Source organism: Chenopodium album, chromosome 9 (assembly GCF_948465745.1).
Source record: "Chenopodium album chromosome 9, dcCheAlbu1.1, whole genome shotgun sequence".
Classification (NCBI taxonomy): domain Eukaryota; kingdom Viridiplantae; phylum Streptophyta; class Magnoliopsida; order Caryophyllales; family Amaranthaceae; genus Chenopodium; species Chenopodium album.
In genome coordinates, this window is record NC_137842.1 from 13,661,585 (window position 1) to 13,671,357 (window position 9,773).

General features: G+C 32.0%; 1 non-coding gene across 1 annotated transcript; it reads right to left on the reverse strand.

Annotated features, from left to right (window-relative positions):
- Positions 1-201: 201 nt before the first annotated feature.
- On the reverse strand, positions 202-318 carry LOC145560835 (5S ribosomal RNA). Its single transcript, XR_014093444.1, has one exon. It is a non-coding gene; the product is annotated as a 5S ribosomal RNA (ribosomal RNA).
- Between the last annotated feature and the right edge of the window lie 9,455 nt (positions 319-9,773).

The following is a 9,773-nucleotide window of genomic DNA, read 5'->3' on the forward strand; positions in this document are numbered from 1 at the left end:
TAGGGGATGACTACATTTTTTTGGCACAGGGCCCCCAAAAAGTTTAGGATGACCCTTTTGGTAGGGAGGACCCGTTTTCGATCACTCACGACAACAATTGGAAGGGAGTGGAACCTAAACACCCAGAAGGGCCAAAACTGATCCCCAATTCCGGATTAGCCCAAGGGTGAATCGGGTGGAATACCAAAAAAAAAAATACTATATATATAACACGAGGACTTCCCAGGAGGTCACCCATCCTAGTACTACTCGCCCAAGCACACTTAACTGCGGAGTTCTGATGGGATCCGGTGCATTACTGCTGGTATGATTACATCCAAAATATATATATATATATATATATATATATATATATATATATATATATATATATATATATATATATATATATATATATATATATATATATATATATATATATATATATATATATATATATATATATATATATATATATATATATATATATATATATATATAATATTCATTTTTCTCACAGTAATTTATACAAATCATAAAATATACAGTAAATAAAAGAGTTTTCATCTATAAAAAAAATTACTAGTATATATTGTGATAGTATAATTGATTTCCTTAAAGCAAGCTAAGTGACAATAAAAATACAAGTATACTTATCACTTTCTCTCTCCTTAGGCAACAATATGAACCAATGAGAAATACTTCTCTGTCAAAAAGGTTTCCTTAAGCAAGCTCTTCATAAGGCTAAAACATTTTTAAGATCTAAAGTCTCAACTACTCCAACTATCACCAATTTTTTCAAACAAAATTAGCCAAAAATAAAAAATAAATTCAAGGTTTTGCTGCTCAATTCTATCTCATTTGTTGAATTTTCCGTTACGACAGAGGTAATACCGGTGAAGTTCAGGTCAAAAAACCGATCGAAGTTAAGAGGCATCGCAGTTGCAATCGATAGAGTAGTGGTGGAATGGTAGTTAGTTTTGGTTGACGGTGGTTTCTGACCCATGAGGTCTGAGTCAGATAATTAACAATGAGGTCTGAGTATGGAAAATTAAATCTAGATAGATAAATCATTATAAAAGAGAAGACCTGTAGGGAATATTTCAAGCATTACCACAAACTTGAGCCCCACTGTGATCATACACTTAAGTATGGTGGCGTCTAAAGGGAAGGAAGCTAGAGCAAAAGAGTCGCCAACAAGTTTTGGGAACTTGTAAACCGTTCACAGGGTGAAGGTTACACCCCTTAACGATCCATGAGATCGTCAACTCCAATAGGTCTGGAACCAAGACTGGAAGTTCGGGGATGAAGGTACAAATCCAATCTAAAAGAGAAAGAACATGCCCTAATAATAGGCCTCTACTTTATTCTTCTCGTATTCATGTGCGCTTTCTGACTAACATGCAATCAGTAGATTAACCTTAAACCTGTTTATCTATGTTGGTTGAATATTTAATGCATAAATAAATCTATTATTGGTGATAACTTGAATTATAATCATATTAATCCTAAACAAGATTATTAATTATCTCATTAAGCGTGATTACAAGTACAAATTCCCTTTAAACATGCATAAAAGGTGTGATCAAGCAATAACAATAATATATATCAAGCAACATAATAATAATCATAATAATCATCATAACAATAATTGTAACAAGGAAAATGTTATACATAGCCCTTAGGGCTACATATAAGCATTAAATTTACACTTGAAAATCGTAAAAAGTTAAGAAATCATCAAAATATAAACACTAATAACACTGATTTACGCGTGTTTTTGTCATGAATTCCTAATTTTATACAATTTCCAAGAGTATATTTAATGCTTATATATAGCCCTAAAGGCTACATATAACATTACCCTTATAACAATTATAAAATTAATCATGTTAAAGCATAATATTAACAAGATTCTAGGCATGATACTAACAAGATTAATAACAAACCCCAACATGTCACTAAACATTAAAAATCAAAGCTTCAGCCCTAATATGATACTAACATGATATTAGGAATGAACATAGGAAGCATCATAGAAATCATAATTAATATAAAAAACTTATTCTTTACCCTAAACATGATACTAGGAAGCAATAAAACATCCTAACATAATTTCTATATCAAAATATCAATTAAACAATTAAAGTACTTACTTCGATGTCTCGTACCTCTTTCTAATAACAAAATACACACGTTAGTAACTTCAAGGAAAATACTAAAAATTAAAGAATTAAATTAAATAATTGAAATAGAGATTTGGGACCAAACCCTGAGAAATATAAAACCTTTCACATCTAGGGCGAAGACAACTTCGAACTTGGCTAGATGTGTCTAGTGCTAATGTATGAGGAATTGTGTTTGTAAAAGGCTAGGCTAGAAAAGAGAGAGAGAATAAGCTTTAGCCTAGAGAGAGAGAGAAGAGAATTAGAGAATTTTGGTTATTGAAAAACGGAGGTATAGGGACCCTATTTATAAGAAAATAGTCCGGAATCGATAAAAAAGAATCAGAGTTCGAAAAGGAATAAAATACTCTCCTGTCGCCAGTCGTCAGGAGGTGCAAGACAGTTTTTGCGAATTTTGTTTTTATCATATCTTTTGATCCAAAAGTCCAAATAAGTCATATAATATGCCGTTGGAAAGCTCTTGAAGTCTAATTTCCAATCCAATTGGAATCAGATAAAATATTTTGTAGATAAAAAGATATGGCCAAAATAGTGGAAGGGTGTTAGTTTTGGATAGAGTTTTGTATTCCTTTCTTATCTTTTTCGTTATAGCTCGGAATTAATATTATAATATATTATTGGAAAGATAATTTCAAGATCTATCCAACCATACAAGATTTGGATAAATATTATGAGGCACGAAAATAATATCTGACTGTCTTTGAACATCTTTAAATTCGAATAGAATTAGGATTAAAAAAAAGGAAAGTTTTATTCAATTTCAAACTCTTTGATTTTATCTTTTCAAAAAGGATAATTAAGATCTTTTAGAAACTCATAGAAGCTTCTAATTAATCCTAATTATTTTAGGAATAAGATTAAACCTTTGGACCCTCCACATGATCATTGGGCCGTAGGTAAGATCCGGTTTGAACCCAATTTAGTATTTTGGCCATAACTTCCTCATTATTCATCGGAATTGGGCTTATAATATATCGTTGGAAAGTTTTTTTCAAGCCCTATTCTACTACACTATAATCGGACCCATATCATGGACCAAACTAAACTGGAATGAAAATTTTTCATAAATAGGGCAAGAAAAGAAATATTTTCAAAAATAGAAAGAAGAGATATTTTATTAAAAACATCATCATCACTAGACTTTTCACACTTTCGCTTTGTTCGATAATCAAATGACATGAAAGGTATTCATCACAGGGTTTGGTTATGAAGAGACACATTTGGGTGTCTACAATACCAAAACAATATTTATAGAGTAAAACGGTGTAGTTTTAGGATGGATCACATAGAATTAGATGCACCATGGTGAATCTTATAAATTGCGCGAGAGGAGAGCCATAATCCTTGATGGGCTTGGGGTCACATCTTGAAAGATGACTTCATTCCTATTCTGAAAATTTTTACCTACAACCCCCTTTAGCCAATGTTGCCTACTCCCCCATTATACTACATCGTTTTACTCAGTTTCTGGTTTTTTTTCCTTTTTCTTATTATTTTCTTTTCTTTTCTCTCAAGTCATTTATATATATGATTCAAAACCTATTTTTTCTGTTTTTCGTTCTTTTTTTTTTTTGGCATTTTCTCTCTCTTCTTCAACATTATTTCTATTTCAATCACGTTTTAATTTTTTCCTCTTATTCACGGATGAGTCATTGATTGGAGCTGTTGATTGTGATAATGAAGTGTTGCATTCTTCAATTGTCAAATTTGATCGTGATTGTGAAGTTATTTTTTGTAATGAAGTGCTGCATTCTTTGATTGTCGAATTTATTTGATTTTTCAAGTTTTTAAAAATCAATTTAGCCTCTATTTTAGTTCAATTTGGTATACTGTTATAATTCAAGTGAATTGAAGTTTTATTTTAATTAATTTTGTCTCTAAATTAATTTTGTGATTGATTATATTTTTTGTATACGTTTTTGTGTTTTTTTTAGTAGTTTTATAGTTTTGATCAATTTCATAATTCTAAATGATTATTATGATTCAAACTAATTTTATGTTATAGTTGGTTAAATTATATTTTAAATATTTACTACTTTGTTTTATTTTATTATTTTGATCAAATTGATATTGATAAATGATCATTTATATATGTATTGTTTTGTATTTGTATATATCTGTTATTGATTATGTTCTTTTGTAAAATTTATGTAGTGGGTGCTAGTGATGAAATTCTGTATGAAGAAGCAACTAAATCAGAGTTACTTTTTAAAGATTTTAATTTTGAACAAGAAGCTTATGAAAGGTACAATGAATATGCTTTTAAGAAAGAGTTTAGTATTGTCCAAGTGCGTGCTCCAAGAAAAGGCCAAGTTCCTTCAAGTGTTCCAAGTAATTTCCAAGTTCCTTTAAGTGTGCAAGAAAAAAGGTTCAATTTCGTCCAAGTGTTCCAAGAAATTTTCAAGTTCTTCCAAGTGTTCCAAGAGATGTTTAAAGTGTTTAACGTGGTAGCTAGTCAACATATATCTTCTGAGTATGATAGGTTATTAGCTTTTTTTGACACTAATGTAGCGAATAGGTTGGAAAATAATAATAAGTTAGAATTTGGATTGAAACAATATATATTTGTTCGAGCTTAATTTTTTTCATGATAAGTGATATGTAACTGAACATATTTTGTTTTGACACTGAACATTTGCCCTTTTGGTTATGAACATTTTATTGTATTTCGTTATAACTGTTACGTAATTGAACATACGACTTTTTAATAATGAACATTTCCATTCCAATATATGTATATAACAAGCACTAATGAATTAAAAACAATATGAATATTAATGTACTTGATCATTTAAAAATCCATAAATGATCAAATATCCAAAAGAATAATATTTTTAGTAATCTAAGCTTCCATAAATCTTCTTGCTCCTTTTCTATATTGCCTCTAGCTTCTGTTTAATCCAAATAGCATCAATTGAGCATTGTACTGTATTATTAGCAATATATTGATATTACAAATTTAATGAATGTTCCATTGGCAAAACAAATATGTACATTATGTTTTATATAAATGAACAAATTATCACAAATAACATTAACATATATATTCTAACCAAAATTCAAAAATATATGTTCAAGAAGATATATATAAATGAAAATTATCTTTCAATTATGTTACATGAACCTAAAGAATCTATATCAAAGTGTAAGTGAAATGAACATTTTTGTGTACTAAAATGCAAAATCATAAACATATATATATGTATGAAAAGAATTTTTTAAAAAAACATCAAGCCAAAATGAACATATAATCTATTATAAATGATTATTATACCTTGTAATTGCAGACATGTTTTTTTCAACAAGGACACTTGTTATTATATCTTGTAAGAATAAAGGATCAATTGTATTTTATTCACTATTGATTGAATAGGAATATCATCGTCATCACTGTTTATACATTTTTAAAAAAAATTTAAAATCGATTAAGAATTATATAACTCCATAATGTAAGTGACAATATGTGATTTATTTTTGAACATTTTTTAAAATAGAATCATCAAAGGTTTATGATGAATGAACAATATGTAATTTATTTTTGAACATTTTTTGACATGTGAATGAACATACATTAATATATGTGTGAATATACACATCCAAATGAACATCTATGTATCAAATTCGAATAAGCATCTATCAATATTAGCGCTAAAATGTATGTAATATAATATTCAAATGACGCACATGAGCATATAATTTAATATGAAGTTAAACATGTATTATTATAGTCTATGTGGATATTTTCAATATGAGAATGAACATGTACGTATTTACATTCAAATAAACATATGTTAAAATACCAGTAAACATTCATTAATATGTAAAGATCATTGTAGATACCCATTTGTGTCTCCCCAAAACCAAACCCAGTGATGAGTGCCTTTCACGTCGAATCATAATCGAATGAAACGAAAGTGTGGAAAGGTCTAGTGTTGCGGAAAGTTTTATTTCTTTTCTCTTTTCCCTGTTTTTGAAAACTTTATTTTAAAGAAAACAGCCAATCCAGTTTGGTTGGTCCATGATATGGGTCCAATAGTGGTGTAGTTGGATGGGGCTTGCAAAGACCTTTCCAACGATATATTATAAGCCCAATTCCGATGAATATTGAGGAAGTTATGGCCAATTTACTAAACTGGGCCCGGTTTGAGCTTTATGTACGGCCCAATGATCTAGGGGAGGGCCTAATATGATTTATCATTCCTAATGCAATTAGGAATGGTTTTAGTCTTCTAGAACATTCTAGAAGTTTCTTTTCATTCCTAATTTAATTAGGACTCTTCAGAGTTTTAATTGGATCAAATAGCATTTTCGATTGAAATTATATTATTTTATCTTCCCGTACGGGAAATTTATCAGATTTTCGAAAACGCGTTGAATTCCAAATTGGCGTCCAACCCCAGGCCTTGGCGCCTGAAACCAGGATTGGCGCCAGACGCCAGCATTGGCGCCTGGCGCTAGCCACTGGTCTTGGCGCCAATTAGCCAGGGCTGGCGCCAATGTGTTTTTGTGGTCTTCAGACTCTATTTTGATAAATTATCTTTTTTGGATGATTTTCTCTATAAATATCGTATCAAAAACTCCGTTTTGATTCACGAATTTTCATCAACAATTAGTTTTAATTAGCATTCATCAACTCTCTTCATTCACAAATTATTCATTAATTAGCATTCATCTATTTCAATAATCCTTTTCATTCATCAACTTTCATCAACATTCATTCTTTCTAAACTAACCTTGCTCTTTAATACAAAATTCCGCATTCACAAGATCTAGAAACACCTAGCCATATTCGAAGTTGCCTTCGCCCTAGACGTGAAAGGTTTTAATTTCTGAGGGTTTGGTCCCAAATCTCTATTTCAATTATTTAATTTAATTGTTTTGATTATTATTTTCCTTGAAGTTACTAACGTGTGTATTTTGTAATTAGAAAGAGGTACGAGGCATCCAAGTAAGTACTTTAATTGATTTTATTGATATTATGATGTAGATATCATGTTTATATTGTTATTATGATATTCCTAGTATCATGTCTAGGGTATTTTTAATATTAAATATGATTGCTATGATGCCTTTTATTTTCTTCCTAATATTAATTCATGTTAGTATCATGTTAGGGCTAAAGCTTTGATTTTTATTGCTTAGTGACATGCTAGGGTTTGTTATTAATCTTGTTAGTATCATGCCTAGGATCTTGCTATGCTTTAACATGTTTATGATTGATATTATCAATATTATTATTGTTATTAATGATGTTGATTATTTATTATGTTGCTTGATATTTATTTATTGCTTGATCACCTTTATTGCATGTTTAAAGGGAATTGGTACTTGCAATCACGCTTAATAAGATAATTAATAATCTTGTTAGGGTTAATTGTGATTATAATTCAAGTGATCGCCAATAATAGTTTATTTGTGCATTAATATTCAACCAACATAGATTAAACAGGTTTAGGGTGAATCCTATTGATTGTATGTTAGTCAGAAAGCGCACATGAATACGAGCAGAATAAAGTAGAGGCCTATTATTAGGGCAGGTTCAATCTCTTTTAGGTTGAATTTGTACCATCATCCCCGAACCCTTATTTGGTTCATGACCTTATGGAGTTGACGATCTCTTGGATCGTTAAGGGGTGTAACCTTCATCCTATGAACGGTTTACAAGTTCCTAAAAAAACTTGTTGGCGACTCTTTTGCTCTATCTTCTTCCCTTTTGGACGCCACCGTACTTTAGTGTATGATCACAGTGGGGTTCAAGCTAGTGGGATTTTAAAGGCTTGAAATTATTCCCTACAGTTTTTGGCGACTCCACTGGTGAGGATTTCTATTTTAATTCCTGAATTTGTTTCGGCAATGATTTAGAATGAGTGGATGAGACTCGAAAAGTTCTAAGTATTTCGTGTGCGTAATTTTGATTAACATTGTGGCATATGCATAAAAAGGTTCTCATTGGAAAGACCATCCGTAATGAGTAAAAAACATAGGATTTTTACACGTAGGAAATTTGAGAAATGTCTTTCACAACTAGGACTGAAATAACACCGCGCGAAACTGGATGATATTATTGAGCACAGAAAGCTGCTGAGGCATGAGGGAAGTAGCGTCAGGGGCCAGAGCTTGGCGCCACACTTTTTGCCGTAGCGCCAGACGCCAGTATTGGCGCCAGGCGCTACAGTTAAAAGTTGGCGCCAGTCTCTGTTTGCTGGCGCTAATTTCCCCCAATACCGAGCTAGAAATATGCGTTCTAATTTCGACCGATTTTTCGTGTTGTTTGCTCGATCCTACTTCCTGATTGAATTTTTTTCTCACTTTTCTAAAACCCATATGTGTTCTACATATGGACATAACCCTCTGGGAACTCATGCTCTATCTACCCGATTGAACGCTCCTGGCAACAAAGGGTACATCTGAGAGGTTGAATTCACCAAACCATGGAAGTGAGTTTTTTCTAAAAACTTGCGGTGTTCTATCCACACGCGTTAACCCTTCACGGTTAGGCTTCTACGCGGTGCATCTGAACAATTAACCATGGACCATATTTGACTAAACCATATCCCGAACTTTAGAGAACTAGAGCCATGGTTAGGTTGCGAACTCATTGCATCATATTGTGCCTACTTGACTAATTGTGCATTATTTGTTGTGCATATATATCCTATGCTCCTCTTAACCGTTTGTTGATTTGTGTTGAGATTAAAATTAATGACTTAAAGAGCTTTGCCTATTTGATTAATTAATTAATTAATTAATTCGAGTCCATAAAGTTTTTTCTTCTTTTAATCAGAATTGACCTAGTACGACTTTAGGCATATCCCAGTTGACTAATAATACCGAAAACAGTCCCAGATCGAGGCTCCAAAATTGGTGCCAAAATCTGAGCTGTAGCGCCACTGTATGGTGTGTAGCGCCAGACATTTACTAAAAAGTCTGGCGCCAACCACCATATTGTGACGCCAGTCCTGTCGCTTGACCGACAGTTCGGATTATTTGTCGAGTCATCACCTAATCAGTTTCCTGTTTAATTCGGTTAATTTTGCTGGCAATAATCCTTAATTGAATCAATATTCGAGTTTAGGCACTAAGTCCCATGGTCTTACACAAGAGTCCAAGCATGTCACTTACACTCAATACACACACCAATACACATGTCTTGACCATGATTAAGGGAGTCTTGTGTGCGCGCGTTATTTTTCGTCATTTTTTTTAGGAGGGTAAGTCGGATATTAATCCTCTAATAAATAATAATACTTAAGTTCCCTAAACACATGTACATTATTGCTCCCTAAAAATATGCATACTTTTTGCATACCCTTTTTTTTTAAAAAAAAATAAAAACCATCAAGTCAAATTGATTCGAGTCAAGTAATTAAAACGCAAACTGGCTTAATTTACAGCGCGTGGTCAAGAAAGGAAGGACGATTAATCAAAGATAACCTCTTCGTACAAGTCCAACTTTTCGACAAACCTATAGCTCGCAAGAGGAAAGCAAGAGTCATAATGGCAACTCAGGAAGAAGTTAACGATCTCAAGAACCAATTGGCTACTGTAACTGAGACACTAAAGCTTCTCGCACTTAAGATCGAGGATCCCGCAAAGCAACAACAAATG